At 41.3% G+C, this 25,392-nt stretch overlaps 1 long non-coding RNA gene across 1 annotated transcript; it reads right to left on the bottom strand.

The window, feature by feature from the left end:
* Positions 1-153: 153 nt before the first annotated feature.
* Positions 154-13,494, bottom strand: LOC140565483 (uncharacterized). Its single transcript, XR_011980594.1, has 3 exons — positions 13,448-13,494; positions 10,868-10,936; positions 154-452 (listed from the first exon to the last, which is right to left on the bottom strand). It is a non-coding gene; the product is annotated as an uncharacterized lncRNA (long non-coding RNA).
* Positions 13,495-25,392: the final 11,898 nt, after the last annotated feature.

Raw genomic sequence — 25,392 nt, 5'->3', positions numbered from 1 at the left:
GCAACAAAGAAGATAAGCATTTATAACAGCAGCAATGAGGCTAAAGGGGTGCATTTTCTGAAAGAAGTGCATGGGTGACAATATTTTTGATTGTGTGATTATGTATGGTTGTACTTTAAAATAATAATAATAATAATAATAAGTCAATTTAACTCACCCTAAATGTTCAAACCAATGACTACGGCCCTGGTTTGATAACCCCTGACCTTAAGGAACTGCTTTACCCTATATTCTTCACTGCTCTACACAGACCATTCATAGGACTGGACTTTTCTTCTCCACAAATGTCCCAGTATAGACCCTGTAGAGTTCTCAGTGGAATTGAAATGGTAGTTGTGCTGGCTGTCATCACCTGAATTTCCTCTTCCTCAAAACAACTTCCTTGCTTTATGAGCAACATGGCATCTTGCATTGTCTTGGAATATCCAGTCGTCCTTTTTGCGGTTTTCCTCCTTTAGATAAACAGAAGAGACAGATCACTGCAAACACATCACACACAGTTGCTAAACATACGTGCGTCTTGGCAGTTCTGTTCAGGTGCTTGGTTCAGCTCATAAATGTGGAGTTAATTAAACAATTAGACATGCTAGAGCAGAAGAAACTAATAAAAGTGCAGGGCAGGAGTAATCGGAAACTACGGTTGGGAAACACAAAAGAGAATCAGTTCACAAAGTACAAGGTCATCATTTGAAAAGCCAATGACCCACATGGGTCCTTAAAAGCAGCGGTCGGGTTGGCCTCATCACAAAATTTGCTCACAGCTGGATGAGTAGCAGATTGCTGCCTGGGAAGTGGGTGTTGTAAATCCAACAAGCTGTATCACCCAGGGATTCATGGAGAAAAGTCCCACAGAGCAAATTCCACAAATCCTCAGACATAGTTCTCACAGTATACATTATCAGGCTTTAAAGCCTTGCTCGTTCGCTATATAGACAAAAGTATTGGGACATCTACTCGTTTGTTGTTTCTTCCAAAATCAAGGGTATTAACGTTGATGATCACCACCCCCAACTCCCAAAAGTACTGGATGGAGCACCAACCATCATTCCAGAGAACACTGGAAGCAGCCCAGCATTGAGCCCCTCTAGCCCACGACTGGAATTAGACATGGAGCCAAGAATCTGCTCTAAAGAGTCCTATTCTATTGACAATACTTCTCAACAGGGACTAGACAAGCTGTGTGCGCAACTGCACATCTATGTATCTAAAGGGTGCAACTTAAAGTAGCCGAATGAATTCATTAGAGGGTTGTCCACAAACATTTGGAATTCCAACATACATATTTGCTGTGCTGCTGCATCCTGTCCTGTACGGAGGGATGTGTGAAGGGGCTTTGTGGGGAGTTATTAATGGCTTTCGGGCTAAAATCAGTTGCCACTCACAGGTCTCTGTCCTTCCTCTATCTTCTCCTGCTATTTGCAATGGGGGGAAGGGGAGGCCTCCCGCATTGACTGTTCTCTGGGAGTTTGGATATGTGGGGCCAGGCCAGCCTGACACCTGTCCCTATGCTCTTTCAAACCCGCCACTCACTTCTGCATGGAGACCTCTAGTCAGAGGATGAAACAGTTTGCAGTTTTAATGATTATAACCCCCCCCCCCAACTCCTCAACTTTGGCCCAGTATACCCTGTGTTTTTGATAAAGCGCCATTTGCAAAAACCATGGCATCATGTTTGTAGTTAATTTTAAAGAAATTTAAAAGGAAAATTTAAAATTTTCTTCTAGTGTGTGTTTTACCCAGAGGCCCATTTATTTTGTTCATCTGGGTCTAATACCTTATTTAATTTATTGTTTATACACATTCATTTCCCAAATTCTCTTCATTCTATTATTAGAATTATTAATTGCAACCTGACCCACTACATGTCCAAAAGTTTGTGGAAAGCCCTTCTCATTAAAGTCCACCGACCACTGACCAATGTTTTTAAATGCACACAAGCAGCTTGTAAAATCTCCATAGGAAAGCCCTGTTAATAGAATAGGATGCTCTGAAGCAGCCGCAAATGAGAGTACGTCACCATGCCCAATGCCAAACATCAACTACCAGGGCACAAAGCCAGCTAGCATTGGGCTGTGCAGAAGTAGATCTGCGCTCTCTGGAGTGATAGAGCTCCTTCCAATACCTTTGGCATGAGGTGGAGTAATCCACCATTTGTGCCTGACCTCAACAAAACTCTTGTGAAGAGGGCAGTGGTGGCTCAGTGGTTGGAATACTGGGTTATTGATGGCAGGATTGTGGGTTTAATACATGGGATTGTTAACCTGTTGTGCCCTTGAGCAAGGCCCTTTACCTGCTTTGCTCCTGGGCCAGTGTGTTCATTGTATCACTGTGTGTGTTCACTGCATGGACGGATTAAAGGTGGAGGTCAAAGTCTATCTTTGTCTATCGTTGTCTTTTGAAAAACTTATTTTTACTCTGACTTCCACTGATAGAAGGTTTTTTCCTTCTCCTGTACAGTTGGAAACACAAGGTTCTAGCGTGACTGAGACGATATGGGCCTTCTAAATGAACACACTGCACTTTTGACTCCGGGTCAGAGGCTTTAGTGTGTGTTCCTGTGTACACTGTGTGACTTTAGCATGCTGTGAGTCAACATGAAAGCAGAGCTGCAAATCTGTACTTTTTTATCTGTGATTCATATTAAGTTACTGCCTCTGCTCCAGTCACATGACAAGACTGTGATTACAAGATCCATTTAATGCCTTACTGTGTATAAACACTGGGGTTTTGCAAATTATAGAATATTCATCCTAATTTCTTCTCATTTCTTTCTCTCACCTCTTTCTCTCTCTCTCTCTTTCTCTCTGCAGCTGCCCTGCTTGAGCAAAAAAAAAAAAACCTGTAAAACTGTGGCGTTCAGATAAGCAAACACCTGCTGCTAAGCTTATTGGTCATGCTGACGTTGGCTGCACTATGGCCGAGGAGTGGCTTTGCTCCTGCGCAGTAAACTTGTTCAGGTTGGAGTAACTCTTACTGTGCTTCAATTGAGTCAACAGTGCTGACTTCATTGTGTACAGTTGCGGTCGGAAGTTTACATACACTCATTCATCAAGAACATGAATGTCAGGGATTTTAGTCATTTCTTTTAACTGTTCTTTTTTTCCAGGCCAGCCTGAGGGGGGGAACATGTATCTTTAATAGAACACAAACTAGAACTTGTTGGTGCACATGTTTTAATATTTATGTTTTTTTTTTTCTGAGATTAACCCATGGTCAAAAATAAACATACAGTCAAGGGGGTTTGAATTGGATAGGGACAGTAGGGACATGTCCCTACCAATAGTCAGGGACAATTCAGCAACTTCTGAATTGTCCCTAGAAATAATTTGAATAAATAATTACACTACAGCAGTCCATCAGTGTCTAGTCTAGTCAATGTATTTGGTACACAAATGATTAATGGATCTCTACTGTAAGGAGTCCTGCCTCTCTAACCTACATCGCTAACAGGATTGGCTTTGCCAGTTCTTACAAACATGTGAGAGGCTGTGGTTTAAGAATTGCCAAAGCAGACAGAAAAGAGAGTGAGTGTGAGTGTATTGGTTGTCATATTTTCTAGTAAAGGCTTTTAATAATATATAATTGCAGTCGGAAGTCTATCCAGTGGGCCCACTGTGGACTGCGTCGGAGAAATGCCTCACTTTCATTCCTCTAAACAAATGGACAAACATATTGGGACCTGGCATCTCTTAAGCATTGAATTCAGGTGTTTCATTTAGTCCCTTTTCCACAGGTGTATAAAATCCTCTAGTCATGCAGTCTGCCTTTACAGACATTAGTGAAAGAAGGGGTTGTTCTAATGAGCTCACTGAATTCCAGCGTAGTACTGGAATAGGCTGCCACCATTGCAACAAGTGAGTTGTTGCAGTTGTTGCTCTGGGTGTGTGTGTGTACTCACTGCCCCTAACACATGTGTGTGAGTGTGTGTACCCTCCTAAATATTCCACCTTCAAATGTGAGTGGTATTATTGAGAAGTGGAAGTGGAACTGGTGTTCCAGCAGCTTGTAGTTATTGGCAGGGATGTGCTATTGTGGTTGTTAGCTTGGGGCAGTGGTGGCTCAGCGGTTAGAGCACCGGGACATCGATAACTGTGTGTGAGTGTGTGTTCACTACCAGATGGGTTAAATGCGGAGGACACATTTCGCTGTACAGTGTACACTGTACAGTGACAAATAAGTGCACCTTTACCTTTGCTCTTGACCATCCAAACCAATTCTCTCCAAGCTTGTTGCTTAGAAAAGACATTAGTCACCATTTCTCAGAGCTCCTTGAACTGTCCCATTGTACTATATGTGTTGGTCAATCAAATGAGTGCTATCAGACAACCTATTTTTATGTGAGCACAGAGAAGCTACCAGCTGTAGTCAATCATGATCACCACCAGGAATGTAAGAGGTCTTGGTAAGGTAAAAGGACTTGAATTCACCACTAATTCACCACTGAATGAATACTCTAAGTGGATGTATGTATATTTTTAACTCTATTTTTTTTCTTTTAGAGATGTAGGTGATAGACTTAGATTCAGTTTGAAGAAATCATTATAAGCCCAATATTAATATAACATTCCATTGTGTATATAAGTGTATATAAACTTCCAACACCTGTCTAAAGGGTGAATCAACTTTCTGCTGCTCTCTTGGCACAGAGCTAAGGCACACAAATGCAAAAGCACATAACAGATTGCAGTCTGAGATAAGACCATTCTGAGACCAGTCTTTCACGTTCCACACAGAACTTTCGTTTTCTCATGAGCATGAGCTTTTGCTCTCATCCTCCCAGCTTAAAGGAGTGGTTCTGTAAAACATCAGCATTGCACAATATAATGCGCGAAACCTTTACACAACTACAAAATATCCTTGGTTTACAAGGTCTGACTCTTTAGTTTTACTCTGGAGCTATATGGCTTGTTCCGCTAATACTCACCAATTAGCATCATGATAACCGGAGGCCTAAATTATCAGACAGTTGCCTCAGACAATGTTAAGTGGCTAAGTTTGTCTGTAGAGAAAACTACAGATAAAATTCCCTCATCCATTTCTGACCATTTCTATTGACAAATACTCATTTTATGCTTTGATGATTTTTATTCTGTGGAACTATCCTGCTTGCCAAGTGTTGCACTGTACGTCTAGTATTCTGTCTACGCAATTATTGTAGTACTAGTTCTAGATCTTTGGAATTCTTACTACCTTACCACCTTGGATTCTAAGCTCAAACCTTTCCATGTACTGTACTATTCCTACTTTTAATAATATTGATATTTTTCATTTGCAATGCTCCGTAGGATCTGCGCTGTTGGGTTTCGTCATGCTGCAAATTGAGTGTGGTAGATGGGTGTACTTTCCATTTGGGCTAGCTTGTCAATGACCTATAATAGCAAATCATCGCTGTCATGTGCAAACTATGTCTCTCCAAAATTGCAACTTTACAGGAGAAGGAAAAGACCTTCTGGATCATTTCTATTAGTGCACTCATTATAAAATACAACTGCCAGATTTATATTATGTGAAAAAATGACTGAATTAAACTGTAGCTCGTCTATTTTGATAGTCTAAATGATCATATCAGAGAGTAAAAATAAAGTAATGTGCTGATAACAAGTTAGTTGGTGGCTCATGAGGAGTAATCCTCGGCAGGGCGGCTCGATGGGTAAGACAAATTGTTAGAACATGTTCGAGAACCAACAGGTTGTTTGAGTTGTGTACTAAATCTGGGCTTTCTTCACAAGTGTTTGAGCAGAAAACTGTTATAAGATGTTCCACCAAATCATAAATTTAAAATCTTTTCCTCCAGGTGTTGCATGTCACATGGTTTACACAGCTTTCTATATAGCTTTATCTTCCATTGTATCTACACATCAAAAATATCTTGATAAGGCTAATGGTTTAATCATTTACCCCACGTTCCCGCATGAATATGCTGACATCTCAAACAAAGGATGCCAGGTGCGGAGCAATCTAACCAACACCTGCCTGTGCCCTCTCTGCTCCCTCACTGCCCATCTGCTCCCACCTTGTCAGTTAAGACCCCTCATTACTGCTTATCGCTTTCTGGCCCTGAGTCAGCTGGACAACGAGCCTTCTAGCCAGGGGACTAGAAGGTCACTGCACATGCAAACCTGCCTCAAGTCCACAGACATGGTTTTGTGTACTTGTGTGCACATTCATTGCACTGTCCCAGCACATGTCCATCCCTTTTCTGAAATGGACAAACCTAGTAAGTAAGTTATGTGATTGTAGCCAGTCCCAGACTGGCTTAAACAGGCCATACATGTGTTTGGTTGTTGCTAGCTATCTGCTGGTTACTTCTAAACTTACTTCTGGATTACTTCTAATTGTTTGTATTCGCTACATCCAGAACCTTCACAGTCTTCCTTTGTCATGTAAACTAACTGATATGTTTTTCTCTCCCTGTACTCGGAGGAAAATGGTGACTACGCAAGCAGCCGGACCAGCTAGACCAGCAGATTCAGGCCTTTAGAGAAGCAGACAAAGCTTCACTTGCAGAAGATGCGACTGGAGAGATAGATCGTCTCATCTCTAGCTTTGCCAGCACAGCGTACAATGGGGGTCGTCACCTCAACTGCTGTAGTTCTGTGGAGTCCTCCTGAAAGTGTCAACGTGGCCAGGAAGGCCCATGTCCCCCCACCACTGCAGCATTCCAATTCAAAGTTCCCCAGCTGTTGGACCACCTCGCAGGGCAGTGTTTTGTTCATTGGTGATTCCATTGCTGTCTCTTGTTTTCCAGGCATCTGTGTCCTTGATGTTGCCAGGTGGTTTTCCTCTGGGTTGAGGCGCCCTTGTTTTCCATGTGGGGACGAACAGCATCTCCGTCCGGAGCAGCAAGGTCCTGAAGGAGCTCTTCCGTATGCTTCTGGACAACATTAGGAAGAAGACTGAAGCCAGGGTCACCACCTGTTCAGTTAGTGAAGAGGAAGCGAGGTGTTCAGCAGGCTCTTTAGCAGGTACTTTGTTGCTGGCCCCAGAACTGATGTAACAACACTGCCGCTGACTACTTGGATCACTGGGAGACCTTCCAGGAGCATCCAGCCCTCTACTGGGGCGAACATGCACAGCCTCTGACCGCAAGTCCCTCCAACGCATTGTGAGGACAGCTGAGAAGATCATCGGAGTCTCTTTCCCCTCCGTCATGGACATTTACACCACCCGCTGCATCCGCAAAGCAACCAGCATAGTGGATGACTCCACCCACCCTTCACACAGACTGCCATCAGGAAGAAGGTACCGCAGCATCCGGTCCAACACGACCAGACTCTGCAACAGCTTCTTCCCCCAAGCCATCAGACTCCTCAACACAACTCAACTTCTGAACTGATATCTTTCTGGTACATGTACACTCTCCCTCTCTCTCTCTTTCCAACCATTTACCCCAGATAACATGGGAAGCATTTTTTGCACAAGCATTTGCACTAATAACTTTACTACCTCACTGGACTCTATTTATTGCACATTGCACAACTTGCACACTACCGTCATTATTTATTATCCTCTGTCTGTACTGTGTTGTGTTGTCTGTCCACACTTGTTTGTTTGTGTTGCACTTGTGTCTTGTATGCACTGTCTATGTTGCACCATGGTCCTGGAGGAACGTTGTTTCGTTTCACTGTGTACTCTGTATGTAGTTGAAATGACAATAAACCCACTTGACTTGACTTGACTTGACATTTGAGGTGCTACACCTGGGTTAACTGGATCTATGCAGTATAAACACCAGATGGGTATGTAGAATAGATAGCAGAGAAGTAAGGGCTTTTAATGAATAGCTACTCCATCTATCTGTCTCAGGCAATCGAAATAGTATAAACAAGGTCTATAGAAACTGCCTGTCTCCCACATATTTACATCAGAAAATATTTACATGCTTTAAAAACCTCACTACAGCATTGCACCCAGTGATTCCGGATAGGATTATCTGCCTGCTGCATTGCTATATTAGCAATTGTACTATAACACATTTACCAGTAGATGTCTTTATAATTATTATTATGCACCATTTACTATTAAACAAATTACAGGAAAAAGGCTGGCACCATGGTAGAATGACGACTCACACACAAAACTAGAATGTTTCAGATTCAATTGGAAGCAAGGTCTAGCAGAATAGAGACATGCCCTCCCAGCTAGCATGCCTACTGGGAAGTTTTGTCCTCAAATTCCATATGGATCCCCACCAGGGTCAGTGATGGGACCAGGAGAGGCTAAACATAGACCCCATCTGGACTGTTCCCTGCATACAGGGCCTAGATGGGACCCATGTGAGTTCAAGGTAGGCATTAACAATGGGGCCTATTTGGGAAGCCCAACTGGGTCCCAGGAAAAATGGAAGTACAAACCTACTTAGAGCCCATGCCCACATGGCACACACCAAGCCCACGTTCCATCCATGTGAGCACCACATGAGCCTGTTATCTGGGCTATTTAAAGTCAAATCATTGATTGTTTAATTTGTTGAAAGAAAAACAACAAAAAACAACCATAGATTCCTCGTCAACACTGTGTCCAAATAAACTGGAAGACAGAAAGAGACTAAATCCTGTATTTTTCATATTTTGAGGATACAATTTAAAGCATTAAAGAAAAATACCCCAGATACAGCTGTATTTGTATACTCTCAGCTATGAGTCCATTCTACATTCTGAGTCAACTCTATAAAGTTTCCCCTAGTATTTTGTTCACTGCTGGAAATCACATTTTCTCTGGATTAAGCAAAGGGTTGTTTAACAAGATGATAAAAAACAACCAATGTGTACATTGTTTTCACTAGGAGATTAGGTTGGCCACCTGCCTTAGATCCTATATGATTGGCTGCTATCAATTGGTTTTGTTTTTTTTATTTGAACTGCCCTGCTGTGCGCTGAATGCTGGTGTGAGTCTATTAGCTGCTGCCTGTCTGCCTGTCATCTGGACCAGTTTTTCTTATATTTGTGCACTGTGTGAATCACCTATATTTCCCACAACTCTCTTAACCCCAATGTTCTTCCTTTCTTTTGGCTCCTCTTTCTATCTCTCTCTGTTTTGAGATGATCTGTTTGTACTGTCAGCCAATTTCAAGGCAGTAGGAGAGAAGTGGACATTGTGGGAGACCACATTAACCATAAATGACTCACTGGTTGAAATATACTGTAGATGGGAATACTCAAAACAGCAGCTGTGTTATGGAAGATCATGCACTTCAGTTAAAAGAGTCAGTAAATGTGCTGGTAAACTCAAGAGACAGTAAAGGTCAGATTCAAAGCAATGAGAATAAAAGTCTAGCTCTTAGCCTAGCTTAGATTTAGTGGGCTAATCTCTTGCTGCAGTTTTATTTTAGATTTGGCCAAAGGATGCCATGCCATGTAAATACATACTTGTCTTTCAGAAATTTCAGTTTTTATCAGATTAGCCTTAACAGCATGCAGTGCTAATAGCATTCGACCTCCCAAAAATAGTTGGCAGCAAAGCATTGCAGAAGATTCTTGGATCAGAAAAGCCCACACAGAACTGTCCACCTTGAGTTGCCCAAACTTTAGTAAATCAAATGAAATCAGTCAGACATCCAATATCCCTACCTTTTTTCTTAAGGTTCTCAAATGTATTTGTATGCGAGAGAGAGAATGCCTTTTGTAAATTTGCTGTTTGTTTTTTCATACACATGATAAACAACTTTAACACAGGCTTAAACTGAAAAAGTGTTTGTGTGTATGGCATGTTTGAAGGGGATATTGATGCCTGGCCCCACCTATCAAATAAGTTCCATTCTTCTTCCCCCCCTTTAGGCTGGAGGGGTTGGCGGAGGACTTGGCCAAACCTTTATCCAAATCAGCTCTTCTTGCTGGACGAAAACAGGATGCGTTTGTATATACGCAGTGGGGAGTGGCCAAGGCACGCAACTGGAGAAGGGGGGCATCTTAAGCGTCCTGTTTACCTAGAAGGGTGAGCTGCGGAGTGGGCAGGATTTCAGATAGAAGCACAGGGTTTCCCTGCCTGATTGCGCTCCGCATTTAGCTAATTGCTGTCCAACAACGTTCAAAGCCAACTTAAACCTCAAAGGCCGTCCCTTAACCATTCCACACGATAGATTCATGATTTGTCGTTTGCCAAGGACAAGAGATGCTGGGAGTGACTTTGAAGCAATGCGTCAAAATAGGAACATTGTTTTACAACTGGATTTCAGGCAGGAAAGAGCTAGAGCAGTTAAGGCAAATTTATGGAAGTTCAGTAGCTGAAAGAAAACAGACTGGATTATGACCTTTCCCTGGTCTCAACACAGCTGCATACCCTACACACTTAACAAGAGGGGTTCTATATAGCACTGAAAAAAGGTTCATTTAGAACCATCTATAAAATGTTTGACCAGGCAAAGAACCATTTAAGCATCCAGTGGTTCTTTGAGTGGGTATGGTTGTATATACGACCACTGCCTTTCCTAAGCAACCCTTGAAGAATTATTTTCTTAAATGTGATCCTAATTTGCTATTTCTGTCCGGAACCAGTTCTAAAGGCCATTGTAGGCGGTCCATTACTTTCTTAAAACCAGTTCAGTCCAGATCACATATTAGGTCAGAAAGATAAGGCTGACCCAGTTTCCACTGCACCACTGCAATACGTGCAAAGCCATTGCCATGGTGTTGCCTTTGACCCAGTAAAAGAGGAGTTCCTTCATTACAACATAATGCCATTGGATTAAACCATTCATTACGCTGTAATCGATATCACACCATCACCTTCGCTATGTGCCTTTCTCAATAAACTCCAGGGCAACTTTAGAGACATGCTGGGAGTCTTGAGTAACTGCAAGAACTTTTTTTTTTAAGAAAAAGGAAAGAGAGCAGTAAAAGGGAGCAGCCCAGGCAGATAAAAGGCACACCTGTCATCACTTCATCATTGCTGGTTTCAGCGCTCTTCCTCTCTGCTCAGACCACGTCTGGCTTCGATCCTGTGTGACAGAGAGAGGGGAAACAGGCAACAAGGGGAAACAGTTATGAATCACTCATATGTCCAAAGATAGCAGCAGCATTTCTACCCAACTGCTCCAACTGTTACAGTAACCCGGTAATGTAAGCCCAGCGCACCTCCTCCTCTTCACTGTCTAAATCACTGTTCAAGCTGAGGGGAGGGTATGTAAGGGATTTCACCAGCCCATTAGTATGGGATAAAGGACATGTGCAGTTTCTAGGAGGGCCACAATACAGTGTATCAGATTGGGGGAACTGTCAGGGCCTTTTTGGTCTCTTCTCTAAATCATTTCCTGGAATTCAAAGATACATGTCTGTAATTTTAGTTCCTTCAATAGGGTGTTGATGCCAGTTTGTTAACTTAGCATTACATTTTAACTGACTTTCAATTGTGAATTGTGAAACGCAAAATGGAAAATTGTCCAATCAGGTTTTTTGCTCTCGGTGGTAGATGAGCTCTCCCATTGGTTTGGATGTTGGGCAGGTGGTGCTAATGTAATGGCCAATTATAGTGATTTAAGAATTTTGCAAATTGTTACACCCCTAGACATTACAGTCCAAATTAGAACAGAGTGGGCAGGAATTTAGATGGATGGACGGGATTTCCCTGCCTGATTGCTCTCTGCGTTTTGCTAATTGTTGTCCGGCAATGTTCACAATATCGGGCAGTGTGATTCATGAATTTTACAAATCATTACACCCCTAGATATGCCTGGAAAATCATGTTTCACACTTCATGGTTTTACATCCTACCAAGGTTTGTTATGACTGGAAGGTTATTCACATATTCTTTGGTCTGCTAAAAGAGCTGTGCAAACACGACCTGGGTTGTATGGTAGCTGTGGGTAGTTTGACCCACAAATAGACAGAATTCACATTTCCAAGATCCCATTGTTTAGCTTGTTGGATGTTTCCACAAGGAAGAAACTGATAAATAAAGCAGGAGGTTAAAAGTTTGCGGATAATGTTGAGAGTGCTCATTTATCTGATATTGCTCGATTAATCAAGCAATGTATTTCGACATGTGGCCTCACAATGGAATCTGGACTTTTACCATCCCTCCAGGCCAAGTTTTTACAAATAGTTCACAATTACCTTGTATATGTGCAAGAGGTGAGCTATTATACTGTTCTTTTCTATTGGTTTCCAAGTATACAGTACTGCACAAAAGTTTAAGGTACTTGAACAAATAGAAATTTAAATATAATGAATTGGGTATTTGCTCTGACCAAAAAAAACACCAATATTAGAATAAATAAAAGAAGAAGTCCTTGGCCAGATCTGCCATCCATTTGTATAGTGTTTTTAAACACCAGCATTGTCATAAAGCATCTTTATAGCAAATTGGGTCCAATCATGCTTTGAGCAAGCTAATGGTAACAGTATCAAAAAGGAAAACATCCCCTAGAACTTGAGAAGAAGAAACCTTGAGAGGGCACTAGAGGATCTTAATCGAACTTTTGTCTTCTAACCAGCTCATAAAATATAATCAGTGTTATCATTTTTGTTACTTTTTACTGTAACAGTGTTTAACAGCATTTATTTTAATTGTATGTGTTGTTTTTTATATATTTTATTAAGTAAAAGCAAAGCTGCTGCACAGATGTTTGATGCATGGAAGTGACACACTGAGACGCTCAAACACTGTTGCCTTATCTTTCAAAAGAAACTCCAGTACAACCAAAACAGAGCTCTATAATGGTCCATTTTTAACCCTGTTCTTGACCTCCTATATTTACACCCCCAAAACATATGTACACCGAGTCCACTAGCAAAAGCCCTATCAAACTTGGAAAAACACAATGACCACTTTGGAAGAGCACTTAAGAGCAGCACATCACTTCCAGACTCTAGTAATGGGAATATAGGTTGCTATGTGAACCAGACCTTGTAAAAGCAGCTTTTTCTGTGCCAGTGTCCGTGAAAGGGGAGCTGAATATGGGGATTCATGATGGGCTAAAAGCTAAAGCAAGTTATCTCTATAGTTCTTCCCTCTTATGTTCGCTTCCTCGAAAACAAATTGGACTGCCTCAGCTGACTGGCACACTGGAGCTAACCACACATCAACAAAGGGAAAATACCAGCTTTTTTTTTACTGGTAAGACTCTAAACTCGGGAAAGCTACAATCTCTTCAGCTTTCTAACTGCACACTGCCCTATGAGGACAGCAACACTGTCTGGGAAGACTTGATAAAAAAGGGACAGGGTTTTTGATACAGTGTTAAAAAAAAAACATGCTACGCTATGTGTCATGGTCATTCAAGGAAAATTCTAAAAGAGAAAATAACAGGGTTGTAAAACTGCATCTGAGCATTTTTCGCCCCAACCAGTGCCACATACGTTCTATTTATACACTAAAATAAAACAACGGAAAACATAAAACTCAATAAACTCAATAAATGCATTCCAAAAACTGCTTTTTTAGGAGCTTAGGACTTTTAGACTCTGGCGCACAGTAAGTGAATGAAGAGCAACTGTTACCTGACACGTACGTTTCTGAAGCTGTGGGCTAAATGATGTTTTACCGCAATATCTTGCTGAACCACCCAGAGTGCAAGTACAAATGCTGAAAAAATAAAAACCGTGTAGGAACAGGAACTGACCCGTAATCAGCAGATTTCCTTCACTGAACGCTGGTAAAACAGTTGGGAGCACAAACACACAGTCTGTACACAAACACATGCATACAAGTAGAAACATGTCAAGAATGACACCCCACTTGCTCCTCTACTCCTGTTGCTAGTGGTTCTCTACACTCTCTGGTCTTTAAACGCACCTCTTGCAGTTCACCCTCAGCCTAGATTCGCTGTGGTTTCAAATACTTAATGCTCCATTTAAAGCTTTCAGGTAAGGTCAAGCGTGGAATGGCGTGCAGGAGCAGGAGCAAGAGCTTCTACAGTCTGTTATACACATGCACTTTCACCCAGGTATTCATTGGAAATAAAATGAGAAGGGGTGCAGCAAGAACACATGCCAAGGTTTGAACTCTCGGTGACGCTGACACGGCACAATGTTCTTCCATTTGTGATTCCATAAAGAAGCATGTCTAAGCATGTATTAAAGGTTATAAAAAGTGAATGTAAAGGTTCTGAACCATTTTAAATGTTCTTCATACTCACTATTCTTCACTCTCTGTTTACAAAAATGGTTCCTTTTTATGGTATTTGATGGCATTATATTATGATATTAAGATTATGTTGCACACCTGAACAGTACCACGGTTTAGGTGGTTTGGGGACTTTTATCAATAAATTGTAAACAGTTCTGATCAGAGGGGGATGGGTCCCCCTTGTGAGTCTTGGTTCCAAGGTACCAAGGTTTCTTCCTCCAGCTCTGAGGGAGTTTTTTCTTGCCACCTTGCTCACTGGGGGGTCTTAGGTTTTCATGTCCTCTTATGTTGTTGATTTCTTGTCTTTGTACTAATTACTGATTGTGTAAAGCTGCTTTGTGACAACGACAGGTGTAAAAAGCGCTGTACAAATCAATTTGATTTGATTTGATACCAAATATAAATAAATACTTTGATATCAAATAAAACTCTTTATTGCACCAACAACCATGGAAGTACACACACACAATGTAAATGTGACAATTTACATTAAAGGGATGCAGCTGGAGCTCTTCTCCAGGCCGACTTACGTTTGAATCATGTATGTATGCATGAATGTAGAGTTAAAAGTCCTGCCCAAGGACTCTTATTGGTATAGAGTGGTTTGCCTGCTTGGCCTAGAAACTGAACCTCAGTCAGCTATGGTGAAGCCAGTGATGTTATCCACTACACTGACTACACCACTGGAGGGTCTTTTGTACGTGTTTCTAAAGAAGTGGAGTTTTTCCTTTTACAGTTGAGTTGCCGTGTTTTTGGTGACAGTAAACAGTCACAGGAGTGTACTTTTGTACTGCAGTCAGAAATAAAAAGAGCCGTTGGCCGTTCATGCTGAGGGACACTGCAACTTGTTTAGCGGGATTTTCATGGCAGCCATGAACACATGCGACCCAGTAAAATACCATTTAAGGGCTTCAAATGTGAATGACGCAAGGCTAAAAGTATCCCAGTAATGTTTTGCATGTGAAAGGGGGCTTAAAGGGAAATTCTGTACATTTCAAACATTATAGTGCAAACATAGTCACTCACAGGGGTTGTATGTGAAATGCACAAATTGTGTAATGAGTTAGATTTGTGCTCAGCTGTGACAAAAACCAGAACTCCCTCAGAGAAATCTACTATATACGGCATTTATACACATGACTACAGATGCGCTGCCTGATGAAGGTTTAGAAGGGTTTGACATGGCTATTCAGTGTGGAGAGGTACATGTAGGGTACTTTTAGGCAAAAGATTGCCTAAAGAAAATATATGTTTTGCCATTATCAACATTGCACATAAAACTCAGAAGACCAGGTTCCTTTCACGACACTGTACAGAAACCCAAGTCGGTCATTTTTAAACAAGAATGGTACATCGAACCATTCTGAATGGCTTTGTTTACTTGTGTTTGCAACTGAATGTTGCAGAATTTTGCAGAAATTGTTTCCCTGGAAGACTGGAAGGTTTTCATTCAAGGTTGAGGGAAACTGGCCTCCTTCGGCTTGTATTTGTGGAGTCTGTGGGTTTGAGGGGGTCACATGAGGGAAGTAGAGGTGGTGTGCCTATCTAGGATTAAAGTTTGCCCACAATTCCTCTCCTGTTGGCTTCCTGTTTTCGGGGTATTTATAGGTCCTGACATGGGAAGGGAAGTGAACCTTATTCTGGCACGCTCATCACTCCTCAGGCCCCATTCTTTATTTTGGAGAGAAGCGGAAACGAAGCACCTTCCTGGCCACACACATCCCAGCACACACACGGCGGGACAGATACGAACCCGCATGCTCCACACGACATATGGTAATCTCTAACTGTCCCGAAGACTTCTCCTGTACTTTTACTGTAAAGCTGCAGCTCATAGAAGACAAAGGGTTTTCCTTATCTCTCTTCCACTTCTCCCAAATGTCCCTTTTCGTTAAAGCATCAGCGTCGTACACAGTTCACAGTAGTGCCTAGGTGCCTGATAAGGAACTAAATGGCATGAACACCCATGTGGCGCTCGGCACTCAGGGAGAAGGAGCTGTGTTGGGACAGGACTGATACTGCCCTGCATTGCCCAGCTGCCATTGGCCCCCTCGAGGTCATAGTTCAGGACAAATAGGAAGTGACCAACACAAATATAGGTCCAACCGACAGAGTGGTCTTACGAATGGGATGTGGAGAGAGGAAAAGGGGCGAGCAATGGTTGAGGGGGGTGGTAGGAGGCTATGACAGCCTGAGCTGTTGCAAAACAGGCAGAAAGCCATGTGAGGTGCAGAGTCAACAAAACCCGCTTCAAAAGAAAACAAAAGCGCCCCCCTGCCTTCTTGCCGTAATTAGAGCTTATTCTAATTACGCTTACTTTCCTCCCGTGTAGCTGAGGTATGCGCAACTTATAGACGTGAAGCCTTAGGCTAAAGTAAACACAGCAGATTGTGGATTTCCTACCATTGTTTCCAAGGAAATACTCAAGACTTGATATTCAAAGCCAACACACTATATAATACCAGAGTATTTGTACCATTTTTTACTTTTTGAGATAATTTGAATCCGACAGTTGTTTTTCACATTGTGTCAGGATTTCAGGGGGATTTGACCAATAGAAATGCTCCAAATTGACCTGGAATTAAAAAAAAAATTACACTGACTTAATTTACAGAGGAGATGTTCTTTCCGTCCTCTGTAAAGTTGTCATTTTTTACCATCCTGTCAAGTTTTTGCATGACAGCAGTGATATATGCTGTTAGGTGTGTCTGAATGGCATTTCTCACTGAGAATGAATACTTGCTCTTGGTTGAATATAGGGATGGGCAATATGATGAAGTACATTTGTTTTCTGTTCTTTCACTGTAATTTTGCCTTTCTCGCATAGCTTCTCTGGAAGGCAAAAAAAAAAAGTTTTTCAGGGAAGGAACAGATGGAATTCTGCCTGAGCATAAAGCAAAACAAAAACAGCGGGCAGAGAAAGCTAAGCCCCCATCCCACCTCCTCTCAAGGCTTCCGGTAGATCTGATTGAGGCTGGAGCTTTCGTTACGATGGATGAGGGCTGTAAATCAATGTGTGCGAGCAGGCCTTCATGACGTATGGAGCTTGCACCACTTCCCTCCTCTGAGATCTTCTCAGACCAAGCGATTAGTTATGAGCTGTCTTCACCTCTCTCTCCTTTCTCAACATATGGAGTCAGGCACACACACATGTGCTTGATCACGATGACATGTTCACCATGTTTTACCACATCCTGGCGCTGGGCTCAAAGAGGGCATGGTGTTTGGGGGGGCTCTGTGTAGGGTGGTGTATGTAGGTTAGGGGTCAGGCAAGTGTGTGAAGGGTCACTTTTTAGGGTTTTCTGCATTGTCTACCTACTAAGATGATACTCGCCAGAAACTCTGTCTTGACTGATGGTGTAGAGTTTTTAAAGGAAAATGAGGCCTCATTGATGCACCTGTATGGTTGGATGTTGAGGTAAAGGTTTGAGGTTAAGTCTGGGTAGACCAGTCTAGTTTCGGGTTTTGGAGGTTACCTAAGGGTCCCCAGTTTGCCGTGGGAGTTTGTGGGAGCCTGACATCCGGCATGCCTTTCCCCTCTTGACCCCTGGCAGCGTGGGAAAGAAAGAGCCAGGAGAGCCGGCGTGACCGAGAGCATTAACACAGATGACTCTAGCAGACCTGACCCAACACCTGTCCCCCTCCTCTCTCTGCCAGACAGAGGAGATCCAGAAAGCCATTCTTTCCCAAGCAGGGGGAGGGAGGGCCGGTAGAGAACGATTGAGCCACACCATAGTACCTCCTGTCCCCCACCCATCTCCTTCATGGGGGCTGTACTGGTGCAACCAGATCGAGCAAGCAAGAGCAGAACATGGCGAGAGAGAATTAAGCCAATGGCAGTTGATCAAGTCATCAGGCAGGTCACAGAGGAGAGGAACATGCCTATGCCATGTTCGAAATTAATATAGAGGTCTCCCAAGTGGCACAGCCGTCTAAGCACTGAATCAATCATTACAGTCCTTTTTACACATTACCAGGACAAGTATGAATCTGTGCAACCTGGTAAAACACTAGAGCTAAATGTGTAAATGACACAAAGCCTGAACATTTCCAGTAAAAGTAATCCAGTAATGTCCTTGGTTATTTTTTTTTATTGTGAAAGGGGCTTAAGATAGTATGATTGGCCTTGCTCCCTTGGTTGGATTTGGCTTTCCCTCTATCTCCATCACTCAGCAAGATCCTACTGATAAGTGTTCTCCTCCAAACGTGCTGAGCTAACCAATGACGTTCAAACAAGTGGGGCGGTGCTTTAAATGCCTTGAAGGAAACATTAAGTAATGCTGTATGGGCCTTCAAAGCAAAGCTTCACATGACCAGGGTCATGTGAAGTAGCGGATCACTACAATAAACAGGAAAGAGGAAATAAGCAAAGAAGCTCTAGACAGGATGGTAATCATGGATGCCGAACTACTGTCTAATGGCATCTCTCTGATATTCACTAAGCATTGGATTTTTTGTTTGTTTGTTTGTTTTTTGGGGGGGTTTCATTTTCATAACCATCACATTTCCTGCTGTAAAAACCTGGAGGAAGGGGTAGCACCCACAGGCCCCCCAAAAGAGTACTGCGAAGCAAACTGCTTGTCACTGGTCGGGGGGAATGTTGCTAGTGTGATTCCTGTTCACTAAGACTGTTCCATCATGCGCCACAATGGTACTCATAGTGTGGGAAAGAAGGAAGAGGAAGGAAGCAGGTTTCGCTTGTGGTTGACCAGGGTGCTTTTTTGAAAAGGGAGAACCCACTCTGACAGTGATAGGATTGATTTGGACACTTTTTGCTCTGTAACACCCTGTAAGGAGCTTTGAATGACTTCAAGAATTTAGGTCAAAATGTTTTTTTGCAAAATAAAAACAATATCTCAGGCATCCAGCAATGTATTTATAGCTACTTTGTGTAATTACTCTCAGCAAGGAAGGTCTGGTTCCTACCACCATTATTGTAAACTAATCTGACTCTGCAAGTTTCATGGGCACAGAACATTTCACATCAAGCCACTCTCAATAGTTTGCTTACAAGTCTAACCTTTAAATGATGGTGATTCCTGCATAGAATTGGTAACAATTCGACTTAGGGTGTTTGGGCCACATTTAATGCTTGAAAAATGCTATTACTATTACTATTATAACTATTTACATGAGAAACACTGAGAGATGTATATATACATAAATACATGGAAATGGTTAATGTTTCTTATGTAACCAAATACATATATATATATATATATATATATATATATATATATATATATATATATATATATATATATATATATATATATAGTCATGTCAAAAAGTGAGGACACCCCATTAAACCTTTTGTATGTATTATTTTAATTTTTAAATTTAAACACCTTTGACATCTGATTTTCACTTGATCAATATTGGGAGATGGAGGTAATGTAACGATACCAATAAACATGAAAAAATGTCTTCTAAAAATGTAACTAATAAAATGCTATATGTGACTTAAAAAATACTATTTTCATGTCAGGAAACATTTACTACTACTTCAAATACCTAAAATCTGAATCAGGTGCAGATGATAAGAACATGATTACAGGGGATTCTGGAGGAGCCTGTCTCAGTTAAAACACAGACATTTAGTTTGGTGAAGTTAGTGTTATTACCATGGTGAGATCCAACAAGGTTTCTGAGGTCTTTAGAAATAAGATTGTAGAAGCATTTGAGTCTGGGAAAGGATTTAAAAAAGATCTCAGAACACATAGAAATCGTCCATTCCCCTGTTTGCAAAATTATTTACAAGTGCCAACATGACTAAGTCAGGTCATCCTAGTCTCCAACAATCCCAAAATGTCATCATGGGATCTACAGGAGCTCTTGCCACAGCTGAAGTCAAAGCACAGCATCTTACATCAGAAAGAGACAACACATATTTGATTTTCATGGGAGCTGTGCAAGGAGGAAACCATTGCTGTCAAAAAAAAAAACATCAGAGCAAGACTAAAGTTCTCCAGAAAACACCAAGACCAAGATCAAGACATCTGGGACAATGTGCTTTGGACAAATTAAGCCAAAGTTTAAGTATTTGGACACAGTAACAGAGGACATGTTAAAACCAGGCAAACCAGACACTGGACAGCATTTGAGCACAAGAACCCATATCAACTGTGAAGCATGGAGGTGGAAATGGCTTGGTCTGTGGCTGCTTTTCTGTTTGTTTGTTTTTTGTTTTTTGTTTTTTTACATTGAAGGTTAAGCTAATTTTCCTTTTTCAGTTTGTTTCCTGGAAAAGTTGCCATTTTGGAGATACATGGTTTTGGATAAGAGTGGACACATCATGAAGACAAGATCATTTCCATGAACATGAAAGACTAAATGAAGTGTAAGGCACAGACAGGGCAAAGTAGGTAAGGCCAATTCTCACAGCAACAACCCTCTGCTTCCTTCTTCCAGCCACACCTCAGGAGAGGTGTGAGGAAAGTGTGCCTACACTTCAAAGGGCCTGCTTCTGTAACCGGGTCTGCTGGCCACTAAAACGTTTGCCACAGTCCTATAAGAAACAGTGCTGCATAAAAGTACATTTAACACACAAGGTCTTCATAATATGGCTCTACATAACATTGCTCTGCACTCCTCCTCTGCAGTTACAAACTTGACTCACGTTGAGGTTCCCGGTTAGAATTACTGAACTCTAATTCCATTAACTACAGTAGCGTATGACTGGATATTTGATCAGAGTATGTAACAAAACACTTAAATAAAGGGGACATTTTTTGTTGGCAACACAGTTTCTACAGAAAGTGACTCACACTTCTCACATTTTGTCCCCCAAATCTGAAGCTCTTTAAGATTGCAAGCAGGAACTAGAACCTGCTTTGGTATCTCTTTTTCTAGTCAGTTTCCGGGAAATATGCATAAGTGGCTCTGTGCAGGGACAGCATCTCCAAAGAAGTTTGGAATTATTATTCTATTAGAAAAAACAACAACAAAAAACAGAGGAACAAGGAACAGACTATTTACATCAAATCTACTACAGAAGATCTTCCTTTAGAACTGGAGGAAAACCTCCAAATAGCTCACAGGTATAAACATACAAGGAACATATAATAATAAACCTTAATCTAAGCATGTAACTATATATAGAATTATGCTGTATGATAAAACTCATGCACCCAGAGTTGAGAAGAGGTCTGGGGAGGTGGGCTGTCTGAAAGTCCTCCACTGCTGCCACCTACAAACAGACAGTCACGGTCCTACAAGAGACAGTGGTCTGGGGTGAGGGGTGTGAGGAGTTTGGGGGATGGTATACGGATGAACAGAGGGCAACTGAGAAACAGAAGTGATGAACTGAGTGACACTCCTCTTGTTCACCTCTCAAGATCAAAGCTTCTTGTGTCATTTCCCAGGTTAACACCTTGTATTTATAGAGGAAAGGGTGGTCACCTTCAAAGAGAGCTTTCAAGGTAGACTGAACTGATTTCATCCTTAAAGGAGTACAATGTGGCTTCTTCTACTAGTTATAAAACTCTTGCTTGCTTGCCTTGTTTAGTATTTCTAGACCTGTGGTTACTTATAGCCCTGTTCCTGGGGGGCACTAGATGGTTCACACTTATGCTGTACACTGTTCCAGTGCCCAAAACACTGGAACCACAGACAAGGACCTGGAGAAAGTTGTTAGCATTAGTGTCTATTCTTTTCAATGGGATCTGGTAAGTTACGCATTTACCCGAAAAGTAGTTGTGAAGTCTTGGGTGCAATCATGTTTGCATCTGGATATTTTTCTAGCTCCAAAAATGACGACTACGTCACTTTGGGATGACATTGGAAAAGAGTCTGTCTGTAACATGGAAGTGTGCAACATGCTTTTTGGCCCTAGACGGGTTTCATTATTATACCATTTGGCTGCTAGGGCTAGCCGGGTTCACTGAGCAGCCAAGCCCTGCCCCCTGGCCTGAGCCTAGCATATAAGACCTAACTGCCTTTCCTAACTGCAACACCTAATTCCTGGAGGTAATCAAGTTTAACAATTCTCACTTAGAATGGATATGTGGAGAGTATCAAATGTAGCACATGTCTACACTGCAAAAACGAAAATGAAACAAAGAAATAAAACTCTTAGTATCAGCAAAAGGAAGTGTTTAAAATGTATTTTGTATGTATATTTACCTGTGTATCATTTGTGTGATCATGAAAGTTACACTGTAGCATAACTAAAGAACAACAGCACATGGATAATTCTTACACCAGGGATTTTTTTTTATCATGTAATGTAGCAATTATTACAGTTGGAGGCTAACTACATACCAGATTAGGTAAATTAGCTAATCAAACACGACATCAGCAAAGACAGATCGTGCTATGAATAAGATCGAGGGTTAATTAACAGTTGTTAGATAAGCAATGTCAGATAAGTAACTGCTTAAAAATCATATTTTACATTATTTTGTCTTTTGTCTGTATTGTTACATTGTTAGCTGCGGTCACACAGAACATGAAGGAAATCAGGCTGGCAAAAAAGCTGGATCCCCTAAAAGGAAATGTTGCAGCAACACAAAAATGAAATTCACTTTTGGGAGCAGTTGATTTAGGTGAACTTTTGAACTAACTGTGTGCTGAATGACACCGATTCCCTTCTATCAGGACCACAACTTTACACTTACATTTAACCACTACCTCTTTTAAAGAAATATAAATATAAAATATAAAGGTAAATATAAAGCTCATTTAACCAAAGTGGCTTTCTGTAGAAAACTTTTTTTCAGATGGTCTAAACTTTTTTTTCAGATGGTCTTTGATGGTTAAGGTGGTTGAAAAAAACACAAGGTTTAATGGTTTAGATGGTATACCAGCATGACCAACTTCAACAAGCTTGCTGTTCAGGTAGTTAACTGCATAGACTAGATAAGCCAAAACTAAATATCCTACTTTTTAAAATACAGACTCTACATTCTTGTTTTAAAAAAAAAAACAGATGGCAGAATAATATGGCCAAAGATCTTATTCAAAATAAGGAACACCTCAATAAGGACACACTCTCCATGCATTGTGTAGTTTTGTCTTCCCTGATACACAGAAGACTGGGAACAGACATGTGTGGGTTTAACAACAGGAAGAGCAGAGGTCAGAGGAAAGTCCAGTGTTGGTAGATTTGGATTTAAGAGACCTCCCTCCAATCCTCCAGCTTCAAAACATTCCTATAGGACTCTTGACAGCTGCTGCAGCCAGTCCCGCAGTCCGATTGGCCCGACCAGGGCTGACTGGGAGCTCCTCGACCTCTGACCTGTCACTGGGGTGCTAAGCTGCCAACTGTCATCAAGAGTCAGAGGAAGCGATTTATCCAGCGAGGTCAAAGACCTTGCATACACAGCAGGCCAAGAAAAAACGAAAGAGAAGAAGATAGAATAAAGTAGAAGAGAGCAGGATGTTTAAATGGGCTCTGTGATTTTGAAACAACGACACTAAGAAAGAAAGGCACTGGGATAAAAAAAAAAGAACAGCAAAACAATTTCTAGAGGTTAGGGGGTTGCATAGACTAGCCGACTGGTCAGCTGATAACTCCACTAGGCGGTGCTGTGTGCAACAGTCAACGATTCGACTGCAGTGTCTGAAATAGAGATGTAGAAACAAGAACAGTAGTGTCAGCAAATCTGCAGAAATACAGCATACGTTGAAATCATCGACTCCATTCCAATTTTTTATAAGAACGGGCCTAATATACTTACATAAAAATGGTATCTACAATGTGAACAAACTGTAAATACAAAGTATACTTTGTATACAGCAAATACTCCGCTACAGTGCATACCTCCTAACTCAGACAACATCAGCTGCCGCATCATTAGCTAAAATGATGTGCTGTGCTTTCTAAGTGAAAATAAGTCAACAAATACAGTACAGGGGATACAATTATGCACAATGTTAAGCACAATGATTGTATATTTGCTTAATTCAACATACTGGGCAGAATATAATGTGAATGAATTATATGTGTTATTTTTCTTTTCTATGTGGTGAATTCAGCTTATTCAGCAAGTTAGCTGCAATTAGGCTCTAAAATGGTCTCCTATTGAGGACTGCTTAACTTAAAATCACAAAAAGGTGTTATTGTGACATGTGTGCCCAAAAGTTGTATACAGCCGTACGTACATACACATAATTGTGTTGGCACTAGACTACTTTACATTCTTTAGGTAGCATTATGCCTATATTCTGTTTTCAAAGTTGACAAATATACATATATTTTTAAAAACCTGTAAATAAATATTCTCAGGCCCTGTACGTTTTACTTACGTTGTATATTTTTACCCTGGATACTCTGATTTACAAAGTTGTTTAAGAGTCATAATACTAACACTGCTACATGCAGGCTAATGCTGCTGCTCTGTGATAAGTCAGTCAGCTACACCGAAGTAAGGTGGGCTATAGCGTTTGCATCCCTTTGTGGTTTGTCATCCTTCTTCTTGACAATAAAAAAAGATAAAACCTGCTGAAAAATCAAGCTCAACACCAGCCTCTGCTGGTAACTGGTTTTTGATCCTTTCAGATGGTCCTTGAAGGTCAAGGTGTTTAAAAAAGCTGGTCATCCAAGAGGATACCTTATGCAGGTAAGCTTAGCTCCTGACCAGCACAGCATATGTTTTAATTTGCAATTGATGGTTTGGCTGGTCTATCAGCATGACCAGTTTGACCAAGCTTGTTGTCCCTTTTGGTCAGGCTGGTCTTGTTGGTGGACCAGTGTGATCAACATCTGCTACCGAAATGGAACTTGCTAATACCACTTGACATTACCACACCGGCAAAGTGTTTTTTTAAGAGGCAGCCAGTCTAATGCTGTGTGCTTCCATGTAGCAGTATTCATATTTCGACTTTTTAACAACCTCATATTTCAGGGGAACCAGAGGGTTTTCTAATAATCAGCAGAAGATTTCTATTTACCACAGGACGGGACAGAGGCAGTTTTTTCAAAAAATCTATTTTTTCTATTTAGAAAGTCAGAATATGGGCAAAACCACATGGTACCGACTACAGAATAACAACTTTGGTGGTCTGTGAGAATAAAGCCACAAAAAACACCATTCAATATTAGACTTGACGCTGTGAGCATACAAAGAAATATGAATGGCATGTTTTAAGAGTACCTCTGACTGCTAACACCACCCTACTCTTAACATGTTCATAATTTTGCACAGTTTAGTTTGTCTAACTTCATGGTTTGTCTAACAACAAGAGGACAAAATCTGAGGTACTTGCCCAACTGAAGAAAAGGAATCTGAAAAATGAATGTTTCATTTTGTGAAAGGATTGATGACCCTGAGAGATGTTTATCTTGGACAAATAACTCTAACAGCTCTTCAATGTATGCCTGACACA

Source organism: Salminus brasiliensis, chromosome 11 (assembly GCF_030463535.1).
Source record: "Salminus brasiliensis chromosome 11, fSalBra1.hap2, whole genome shotgun sequence".
Lineage (NCBI taxonomy): Eukaryota > Metazoa > Chordata > Actinopteri > Characiformes > Bryconidae > Salminus > Salminus brasiliensis.
The sequence above is the reverse complement of the archived record's forward strand: the minus strand, read 5'-3'. Positions and strand labels throughout refer to the sequence as shown.